Source organism: Triticum aestivum, chromosome 1D (assembly GCF_018294505.1).
Source record: "Triticum aestivum cultivar Chinese Spring chromosome 1D, IWGSC CS RefSeq v2.1, whole genome shotgun sequence".
Classification (NCBI taxonomy): Eukaryota; Viridiplantae; Streptophyta; class Magnoliopsida; order Poales; family Poaceae; genus Triticum; species Triticum aestivum.
In genome coordinates this window covers 445955317-445967277 of record NC_057796.1, presented here as the reverse complement: position 1 = coordinate 445967277, position 11961 = coordinate 445955317, and the positions used below count along the sequence as shown (strand labels likewise).

Below are 11961 nucleotides of genomic sequence, written 5' to 3'. Positions count from 1 at the left end.
AACAAGCACCCTAGTTACACATGCCCTGCACAGAGATTAAACAAATAGTGCATTTTACCACCTTTGTAGAGCAGGAGCATGTGTTTTAGGCTTCCTAAGTTGACCATTTTTTGTATAGGATATAACATTTGCTAGTCATTCTCTTTACATGCCTCTAATAGATTGTCACAACTGATGTATTAAATTAATTAGGGGGCAGCAGTAGTACTTGTTGTTGTGTAAATAAATGTGGTTTAGCATCTGGTAAGCAGGGTTTGGGTTCACACAGTCAAAAAGCTCCAAAAATACATGCTGAATTCTTGATGTTTTTGAAATCGTTTGTTCGACGCATTTTTGTGCGTTCCTTTTTCAGAAAATATAAGTTTAAATATAAATTATTATTTTTTTAAGTGCAAGTTATACACATCTATGGTTGATTTTGGGTGTACACCCGTAGTAGGCAATCCTTGATTCAGTGCATGCATGCCTTTTGAGTTTGCTCACGTACTGACCCAATGTATAATTGCACTGATACTCGGCGGTATAGTCTTACACGCATGCACACGCGGGAAAACATACAATATACGTATCTCTTTGAGTTTTTTTTTTGCTTTCAAAAATATTCTTTTTTTTTGCGGGGAAACACAGAGAGCTTTTTATTCATATGAAGGCATTCTCAGGACAATCAGCCAAGAGGCTGGTCACCAAGAAGCTAGGAGTCTCCTCAAGCCAGCTATCGGTCACATTCAGAGTGCAAGCACGCTTTGCACAAAGATGCGCCGGGACGTTAGCTGACATGTTTACATGCTGAATATCAAACAAAGTAAAATTATTACATAGCTCTCCTATCTCTACTAATAAAGGAGCCACAGTTGAACGAGAATTGTGGCGAGTGGTCCAGAGCGTCACCATCTCCAAGCAATCAGTTTCCATTATCACATGCGAAAAACCTCGAAGAGAAGCGAACCGAACTCCATCTCGCAGTGATAAACCCTCCATAATCAAGGGATCAGAGATACCCAAATATGGTTTGCACCAAGCTCCCAGGAGCGCCGAAGAGGATCGAGCAACCCCTCCCGCACCGCCCTTGCCATCAGCCAAATTTAAGGCTCCATCTATGGTGATCTTGACAACACCTTCATCAGGTGGTCTCCAGCCGAAACCAGGCAAAATCATCGCATCTCTCCGTGGTAGATGAAGAAGGGCGATCGCCTCCTTAGTGGCCCTGATCGTAGCCGTAGGATTCCTTCCCTCTTCGCCGTGTTTGATCCGGTTCCGGGAGTGCCATATAGACCACATTATGGTGGTGATCTTGGCGCGGTCATCGTTTGTAAACCGAGGATCACATGTGATATCCCGCGCCCATGAGTCTGGATGAAGACGAGGCAATCTGAGGCCAAACCATGCAGCCGCTTCCTCCCAGAAGCACTTTGCATGTGAACAGTGTATGAGTGCATGCTCCAGATTTTCATCCATAGCCAAACAAACTTTGCATCGACGAATCTCTGCAATATGTCGATGGTTAAGAGTGGCTTCATCCGGAAGAATTCCACGAAGAACCCTCCACCAGAATACTCTCACCTTCGGAATGACATTCAATTTTCATAGGGATTTCCACATCTGTGTATTATCCTCTGAGGTCCCGGTAGCCGTCCCTTCCTCTAGAGCAACACGCTCTTTCTGAGTCACGAGAGCACGGTACGCCGACTTCACAGTGTAGTTCCCCGATCTTTCAAATGCCCATGCAAGAAAATCATCTCCACCTCCTTGCCGAATAGGGATGTTCAATATTGCTTCAACATCAGGCGCAATGAAATTATTCCGAACAAGCTCTTGTCTCCACGACCAGTTAGATGGATCAATAAGCTCAGACACATGCTCAATAGTTGTATGTTGAGGCCGAAACATAGGAGACATAGATATTGTACCTGGGATCCATTTATCGTTCCAGGCTGATATGGAGGAGCCATCGCCCACTCGAAAGATCAGTCCGGATCGAAGGGCTTCCCTCCCCGCCATGATCGCCCTCCATGTGGCCGACGCTGACTTTGGTATAGTAGCATTCATGAAGTCAGTGTCGGGGAAGTAACGACCCTTCAGAACTCTTGCACATAGGGAACTCGGGTTGGTGAGGAATCGCCATCCTTGTTTGCCCAGCATAGCAAGATTGAAAAGATGCGGGTCTCTGAACCCCATCCCGCCCTTGCACTTGGGTGTAGCTAGCTCCTTCCAGGACACCCAATGCAATGATTTCTTGTCAAGAGAGCTACTCCAAAAATATTTGGCCATTGGTGAAGTAAGACTCTTACAAACTTTCTTGGTCAGTAGGAATGTACTCATTGGATAAGTAGGAATTGATTGAACGACAGATTTGAGAAGAGTCTCTCGACCTGCACACGCCAATAATTTTTTCGACCAGCCTTGTATTTTCCCGTGAGCTCTTTCGCTGATATGATCAAATGTACCGCTGGTAATCCGACCCACAGCAGTAGGGAGCCCCAGGTATTTCTCACTGAGTGCTTGCACGTGGATATTTAATGTTGCTTGCAGAACCTGCCTCAACGAATCAGGAGTGTTAGTACTGAAGTATACTGAACTTTTATCACGATTAACACTTTGGCCCGATGCCTCTCCATAAATCCTAAGAATCTCATTGAGTCTGAGAGCACTTGGATTACTTGCATTGATGAAAATCAAACTGTCATCCGCAAATAATAAATGTGTGACCCATGGTGATCTATAACTCACCCTCAGACCCCTGTCTATGGTTACTCCACTGTAATATTTTAACAGCGAGGAAAATCCTTCCGCACATAGCAGAAAAAGAAATGGTGAAACTGGATCACCTTGTCGGAAACCTCTGGATGGTGTGAAGTATGGTAAAAGTTCACCGTTGACACGCACCGAGAAGCGCACCGAGGAGACGCACTTCATTATCAATCTAACAAAGCTCATACAGAAGCCAAGTCGAGTTAGTATAGCTTCGAGATAATGCCACTCAACGCGGTCATATGCTTTCATCGTATCGAGCTTGACCGCGCATGAATAATTCTTGCCCTTCTTCCTCCGCCTCATCGTATGTACACTTTCATATGCAACTAGCACATTGTCAGTAATGAGGCGGCCGGGGACGAAAGCACTTTGCTCTTCACTTATAACCTCATCCATAATGCATCTCAAGCGATTGGTGATTGCCTTAGCAGCAATCTTATACAAAACTGGACACAATGCAATTGGATGGTATTGCGAAATTGATTGGGGGTGTCTAACCTTGGGGATGAGGGTAATAGAAGTGTCATTCAGTCCCGATGGCAGCTCCCCCCCCCCATTGAGAAAATCAAGCACTGTCGCGGTTACGTCATTACCAAGTAGATCCCAATGACGCTGATAAAAACCTGCAGTAAAACCATCAACACCCGGTGCCTTCGAAGGAGCCATTTGAAACAACGCCACTTTGACTTCCTCCGGGGTGTAGGGTTTGGATAGTTCTATGTTCATCGCTTGTGTCACTTTGACTGGCACATGTGATAACAACAGCTGGGGATCCGCAAAACCCCGTGATTCATAAAGTTGCTGATAGAAGGTCTGTACCTCCACCTTATCCTCGTCTCCACTATCACAAACTGTGCCATCAGCTCGGCGAAGATCTGAGATCTTATTCATACGTTGTCGCTGAGCTGCTTGCACCTGGAAATATGATGTGTTGCGATCGCCCTCTCGGAGCCACGGAACTCTCGAACGCTGCCGAGTCCAGATCTCCTCTTGATGCAAGGCCTCCTTCAGTTTTTTAACAATATTTTTCTCCTCATCCGAAGGCCCAGTACCTATAGCCTGACACCGAACACGGTTCAGACGTTGTTGGAGTTGTCTGACAGTACGTGCCAGACAACCAAATTCCTTCAAACTCCATGGCTCTAGGGTTGTCTGCAAAGTACCAAGCGCCGATGCAATGCCTTGGAGGCCCGGAGTCCGTGGTATGCCCCGCCATGTCTCCTCCACTAGGCGGTCATAATCTGTATGTGTCTGCCAGACATTTTCATAGCGGAATTGTTTCTTGGCCCTAGGCCGATCTGACAGTACCTCTTTGATTTCTGCTATCCCAAAACAATGGTCAGACTCAACTAAAGGAAGATGTCGAACCCGTATGTGATGAAAAAGCTGCCGAAATTCCTCGTTCGCAAAAACTCGATCTAGTCGTGCCTTGACATTTGCTTCTCCCATCTGATGATTATCCCATGTGTAGGCTGTACCAGACCAGCCTAGATCTTGGAAAGAGATGTCATCCACAACCTCCCTGAATGATCTCATGTGAGTTTCAGACCGTGCTGCTCTGCTGAAGTGCTCACATGCATACAAAGTTTCATTAAAATCTCCCATGCACAACCAGGCACTATGGGGTATGTTATGCAAAGTACGCAAGAACCGCCAACTGTGGTGTCTCTCTTCCGCTCGCGGTGCTCCGTAAAAACCAGTCAAACGCCAAACATAAGCGTTCTGATTATTGCTATGAACCAATACATCAATATGATTCTTACTGAAAATTTTCAAATCAACGGTCACATCTCTGAACCAAAAAAGACATATGCCGCCACTAAGGCCAACACTGTCAACTGGAAAACTGCCTGCAATTCCAAGCGTAAACTTCAGATCCTCAACTCTTTTTGCTTTGATTTTAGTTTCCATTACAAAGAGAAGGGAGGGGCCTTCAAGCTTCACTATACTGCGAAGCTCCCGAACTGCCTTGGGGTTCCCAAGCCCCCGGCAGTTCCAGCTTAAAACACTCATTATGACTGGCAGGACCGCGACGCGGTCTCTGCCGAGTTATCTGGTTGGGCTTTTTCTTCTTGGGTTCACGAGCAAAGTCATCTCCCTCTGTATCATTGCTAGCTGCGGTTGGGTCCTTGATGCTTGCACCCGCGTCCCCAACTGGATCGACCAAACTCCCATCTGTAAGCAACAAGGGTTTAGCCACGGGTTTGTAAACTTGATGTGGAGCATCTTTACGCTTTGGTGGCTGCTTGTTCTTCATAGGAGATGTCACTTCCTGCCCAGGTTCCTTGTTAGTACTAGAGTTCTTTGTGGTTGGCTTGCTGTGAGACTTTGGTTCCCTGGAGGAGTTGTCGCTGGCCGGTGACTTCTTTGCATCATCCGACGCATGGAGTTAGAGCCACACGGAAGCTCACCCTTGTCATCGCGTGAGCCCGGGTTAGCACAATAGAGCTCTGAATGCCCTAATCAACCACAGGAGAAACAAAAATAGGGCAACTGTTCATATTGAATGTCATACAAGTCCGTCTTCTTTCTCCTGGCAGAATCGATCAAAATCCACCTTCTCAAAGGCTGGTCTACCTCAATTGATATCCTTGCTCGCAAAAAACCACCATTATGATCAAACTTGACAAACTGGGCGTTTTTATCCATCTGCTTAGCGATCGGCATCCACCACGCCTCATCCCTTAGGTTATAGGGTAAATCCATAACCCTAGCCCAAATCTGCAGACGATCGAACTGGACCTCATCAGGCCGCATACATTCGTCAAACTCAGCCAGCACCACGGCGTTCTTACTGATATGCCATGGCGAACCGCCCCACACCCGATCTCTGTCCCTCTGATTCTCAAATTCTGCTATAAACACGTTGACGCCCGCTGATCTAAACTTCAAACCACGCTGGTTGCCCCATGCCGGCCGAAGCGCATTAGTGATGGTCTGGATGTGTAGATGGTTCCGGTAGAGCACCTTCCCGGCCAATAGCCACTTCGCCGGCCTCCCCTCGACGCGATCATCAAGGATCAAAGGAGTAGCCTCTTCCTCGGATATATCAAGTTTCCCCAAGGCCTCCTCAAGTTTCCTTCTGGCGGCGCAGCCCGCCTGGGGATCGCTCCCCTCCCCCGAGCCTGCGGCGCTAGGCGCAGCCATGAGCCCGGAGCACTTCCCTCTTCCTCTCTCTCTTGCACCGGCGACGAGTCGTAGGGCAAAGTCAAGTCCACGTCAAACCCTAATCGCCACAGCGCCGCCAGGGGTTTTTAGGGTTCGGGGAATATTCTTTCTAGAGTACTTGTATACCGGCACCCTGGCCAGCGCGTATTTATACATCTCCGAATGCCCGCATGTAAGAAAAAGGGTAAGCACTACACGTGAGAAGATATTTGCTATGTATCTGGCGTTTTGTTTCTGCAGAAATGTGCGCCAAGAAAAATAATGAAGGGATAAGCAGGGAAGATAGATCGATTGGTTGCAGTCCATATCTCTTCCGTGAAAATCGAGAACGGCCGAACGACCGCGGCGTGGTTACGCGTTCCAGCGCCCCATCTCCTCTGCCTATAAATAGTAATACACAAACCCAGCGACAGCTAGGTGGAGAGACACACGCACCCGTAGACGCCGCAAGGCCGCCGCCCTTCACATCCATCGCAGGGAGGAACGCAGCAACCAGAGGCCCAAAGGCCATCGTGAGATCGCATCTCGCGGAGGCGCTCGGCGGCAAGGGAGTCCTCGGAGCCTCGCATATCCAGTCACCACGCAAGCAACACCAACACCGGCGACCGCCTCGTACAAGCGCCAGGAGGAACTAGCTGGCCGTGACATGGAGGGGAGGCTCACGTTCCAGGATGGTGAGGCGATCCTCTGATTCTTTTTCTCTTCTCTCTCACTTTCATGAACATGCATCCGAGTCCACAGGACCATCATACTACTGGAGCTTACCTACACAAGCCCATCATCCTCTTGAGTGTCGCGGCCGAGGCGTGGTCGGTGCTCCCCAACGACGCAGCCCGAGACCGGTCTTCATGTTCTTGGTGAACAGGTCATGAAATTCAGGTCGTGACGCATAGATCCTCGACGCACAAGGCCACGGTGAACAGGTTCATCACGAAGGAGACACAGGCGTACAGGTTTTGCACCATGCTATTGGAGGAGACGGCGTGGAGGAACCGGAGCCCGCTGACGACGCAGCCCGACACTCGCCTTTCCCTTCATGGCGTACAGATCCTCGACGGTACCAGTGTCCGCAACGACGCGGCCCACGACCGGCCCCTCCTTCATGAGGTGCACGTCCCTAACGGATAGGTCAATGAAGAACAGATTACAGGCGTACAGGCTTTGCACCACGTTTCTTAGAGGAGACGGTGTGGAGGAATCGGAGCTCGGTGACGACGCGGCCCGGGACTCGCTTCCCCCTTCATGGCGTACATATCTTTGGTCGAACCAGAGTTTGCAGCGACACAGTACAAGACCGGTCCCTCCTTCAAGAGGTGCACCTACCGTGGCGAACAGGTCCTTGGCGTACAGGTTCACGGCGTCGCCGGCGTACAGGTCACCCTTTGGTGTAGCACCAGCCCAAGGCGACGCGGCCTCTACAACGCTACCTTTCCACGGCCTCGTGAGGCGGCCCCTTTTGTCTTGGCGGACCGCTGAATACTCGGCGTCTAGCCGAGACGAGGTGCCAACCACCCCGGCCACGCCCATGCGAGCGTGCGTTAGTTTTTACACTGACGCCGGTCTCCCCAAACCATTACTCCCGCAAGGTGTAGCCCCTTGCACACCCTGATGAAGTAACCGGTCGTCGAGAAGTCTAAGCCGAGCGCGACCATGCTACCCCAACACCAACTACTCCAACGCCGCCAAGACCGACGAGGCACGACGGCGAGGGCGGGCGCGGCCACTGCTAAGGCCACGCTACATGCGGCGCGTGTACCGACGAGGACACGGGCTCCGCCGCCGCCCACACACACATCACCATCATCATGCATGGAGAACCTGAAGCGAAGACGGCGAAGACAACCATAAGACTTAATCGGAGGTATCCCCCGGAGCAACCCGCGGGAGTCATTACCGGGAGCCTTCCGAGGCCCCGGGAACCAGGAGACCGCAATCGGCACAGTCAGGGTGGCCGCGCTAGTAGGCCATGGAGCACACTTTTTGTTTATGGGATCTTGTAATTTTCTTTCTCCAATGAAATTAATGAAATACTCGTTTCCCATACCTTTTTTTGTGTACTACGGTACACTGGCACGTCCGCATATTTACTTTTCCCTTTCCCGGCGCAAGAGAGAAATACACTCCCCTTCCCTTCTCCCGGAGTCCTTGGATATTTTTCTCGTGTCAACAAATTGGTGCGCCCAGTGGGACGTGGTTCTTCTCCCATCTTTGCTTCGCTGTGGTCGTCAGAATCGTCTTCACCCGTCTCCCAATCCACACAGCATCCTGCATGAAAAGGCATCGGCGAGGACTTCCGTTGATCAAGATCCCTTTTTCTGCAGGTGGACTCTCGCACAAAAGCAACTCGGAGCCATCGGTGCTTCAGTTTGGATCAATACCAGCCATGATCGTCATCGAGCTCGGTGACAAGGTCTACATGAAAGTATAGTTAATTTCTTGTGCACTTCCCTTTCCTTCCACTATTTTAAGAACGGCCACAGTCGCTTGGGCACCACATATATCCAAATGTTTTTGGAAAAAATGGATAGGTAAAACGTCCTGCCCCGGGGCTTTTGAGAGGAACATCTCAAAAAGAGCATTTTTAACTTCTAGCAGCAGTCTAGTCTACGCTCACAATACGTTTGAACGAACGTAGCAGCAGTCTAGTCTACGCTCCGCTGGCGTATACCCACATATATATAGTTAGTTTAAGGAACACAAGTGGCCTGACGTAAAACAAATAGAAATAGGACTAGTGGAATTACAGGTAGTATGAATGCATGCTTGACTGGCGATTGCTTCCCATGCCGACCAGCTAAAATACCTCACATCCATCACAGCATCCACTTCATGCATCATGGCCACATTCGTTAGTCTTCTTCTTCTTCTTGGTCCGCTGCTGCGCTCCTGTACTGCAGCATCGGCGGGAGTAGGGCACACGCTGGGCGCCGGGTCATCCCTGTCCGTGGAGGACCACGAGCGGCCCTTCCTGGTGTCGCCGGACGCCACCTTCTCCTGCGGCTTCCTCCCCGCCGGAGACGTCGTCGACAACGATCTTCTACTTCTCCGTCTGGTTCACCGCGGCCACGGACAGGACCGCCGTCTGGACGGCCAACCCCGGCGCCCCCGTCAACGGCCGGGTCTCCCGTGTATCCTTCGGCGACGGCGGCAAGCTGGCCCTCGCCGACGCCAACGGGACGACCGTGTGGGACAGCAAGAACGCCGGCAGGAAGCACTTCACCGTCTCCCTCCTCGACACCGGCAATCTTCGGGTCCTGGACCCGTCCACCGGCCGTGCCGTGTGGCAGAGCTTCGACTGGCCGACGGACACCCTGCTCCCGTCGCAGCCGCTGACCAAGGACACGAAGCTCGTCGCCGGCTACTACACCCTCTACTACGACAACGACAACGTGCTGCGGCTCGTGTATGACGGTCCGGAGATCGCCAGCATCTACTGGCCTGACCGGGATATAGGCGTGTTCGGGAGCGGCCGGACCAACTACAACAGCTCACGCATCGCCGTCCTCGACGACACCGGCGTGTTCCTCTCCAGCGACAACCTGCGAACCGAGGCCTCCGACCGGGGCGCCGCCGGCGTCAAGAGGCGGCTAACCATCGAGCAGGACGGAAACGTGAGGATGTACAGCATGGACGCGGCCGGAGGATGGACGGTCAGGTGGGCTGCGGTGAAGCAGCCGTGCTCCGTCCACGGGCTGTGCGGCAAGAACGCCGTCTGCGAGTACCAGCCGTCCCTCCGGTGCTCCTGCGTGCCGGGGTACGAGATGGTGGACCGCCGGGACTGGAGGAAGGGCTGCAAGCCGACCTTCAGCCTCCCCACCACCAACTGCAGCACGTCGGAAAAGCGGTTCACGTTCGTCAAGGTGGCGTCCACCGATTTCTACGGCTACGACGTCGGGTACAACATCTCGGTCACGTTCGACTACTGCAAGAGCATCTGCTTGAGCATGTGCTCCTGCGCCGCCTTCGCCTACAAGAAGGATGGCACGGGCCAGTGCTACCCCAAAGGGGTCCTCTTCAACGGTTACACGTCGCCCACCGCCCCCGGAAACATGTATCTCAAGGTGCCTACCGACCTCCACAACGACGAGGCACCGTCGCCGTCCATGGTCCTCGACTGCAACCTTAATGGCTCTGATGCGGCCATCGACCCGCCAACATACGTCGACACGTATGGGGCACTAAGAAGCGGCCCGAACTTGTCCTACCTCTTCTGGTTCGCCGCGGTGCTGGGATTTCTCGAGCTACTCTTCGCCGCCACGGCATGGTGGTTCATGTCTGGCCAGGAAAGCATGCCCAGCTCGCTAGAGGCGGGTTACCGGCTGGTCATGGGGACCCAGTTCAGGAGGTTCACGTATCGAGAGCTCAAGAAAGTGACTGGGGACTTCAATGAGGTGCTCGGCCGCGGCGGCTCCGGCGTGGTGTACCGCGGCGTGCTTGACAAGACCACCGTGGTGGCGGTGAAGGAGCTGACAAACGTGTTGCAGGGCGAGGAGGAGTTCTGGGCGGAGATGACGGTGTTCGGGAGGATCAACCATATCAACCTGGTGAGGACCTGGGGGTTCTGCTCCGAGGGAAAGCACGGAGCCGACTCGATGGGGACGTGCCTACAAAGTACTTTAACACGTACGGTGGGTGTGGGTTGGGCACAACGCAGGAAGGGCATGCGTTCCTTGTACACGTCTTGGCTCTTTTCGTGACCGCGATGTTGGACTTCTTTTCTTTCTTTCTTTTAGAGACGCACCGCAATGTTGGACTTGTATATCCTTGATTGATGATGTGACCGGTCATATGTATCTTCTCAACGAAACTCCTCCTCATCACGTCATATACCTTTGGGCAGCGTTAGGCTTTGGGCCGGTCGAGACCTGGCCGTTGGATCTCATGCCCCTCAGCCGTAGGATCTATTATCTATTTGCTTCTTCAACCTTGTGTTGTCCCTTTGTCGCCGCAAAAACACCCCGCGGGCGTCACACGCAGCACTCCCGCTCCCCCCGCCCGCTGCCCTTTCCCTCGGCTGCACTCGCCGTCCTTCTCAGTCCCGCCACCCCCATCTCCGGTACGGCCACTGCCCCCTCACCGGTCGTCCTCACCAGCTGCAAAAAGAGCTATTTGCAACTCCCTGTAGTTGTCCTTTCCCGCACGGATGGTTGCCCTCGCCGTGTTCCAGCAAAACAGCCTGCGAGCTTGCAGCACTCGACGGCGCGGTCGCTGCTCGCCGGACCGGTGGTCGCAGTTCATAGCATGCCCGCCATTGCAAAACCTAGAAAGACAGTTGTAACAAAAACTAGGCTGCTTCCAGCAAAATTAAAATACGTTGGTAGCAAAAATTGGTTTGGTCCAGCAAAAAAAGGATGGTAGCAAAAAAAGCACTGGTTCCAGCAAAAAAAAAGAGAGGAGAAAATCACAGTACATGTGCGGCGGCCACCATGGTCACCATGGTCACCACTGAGGGAGGAAAAAGGCGGTTCCAGCAAACCGTGACAATGGTTCCAGCAAAATACCACGCTGGTTGCAGCATTTCATTGATCTTGCGACCGGTACTTCCAGCAAACGCGGTCTCCAGTTCCAGCAAAACGCGACGCCGATTCCAGCAAATTGTGACGCCGATTGCAACATTGTCGTGGCGTCCCCACCTCGCCGGTTGCAAAAAAAAATCCAAAAGGTCTGATTGTAGCAAAGGAACTACCCGGTTCCAGCAAAAATTTACGCTAGTTCCAGCAAAAATCACATCGCCGGTGAGGCGTGCTTCAGTTCCAGCACCCATGGGTGCTGCTTCTAGCACGTCACCTCAATGGTTCCAGCAAAAGTCCTGGCCGGTTGTAGTAAAACCGTCGATGGTGATTCAATCAAAACAAGCGATTTGGGGGAGGTTGGAATAGAATAATTTTTAGAAAGATGCAACCATAGGCAGAAAAAGATACAATTGGCGATCCAAAAAGCTACATCCGATGGCAATCAAAAAATGGGTGGATCTGCACCGGCGACATGGTGTACCCAGGGGTCGCCGGAGTTGCAAAACGGGACCTCGCCCAGCGGTGATCT

The 11961-nt window shown here is 51.9% G+C and overlaps 1 pseudogene; it reads left to right on the top strand.

The window, feature by feature from the left end:
- The first annotated feature begins 8719 nt into the window (after window positions 1-8719).
- On the top strand, window positions 8720-10616 carry LOC123174127 (putative receptor protein kinase ZmPK1; annotated as a pseudogene).
- Window positions 10617-11961: the final 1345 nt, after the last annotated feature.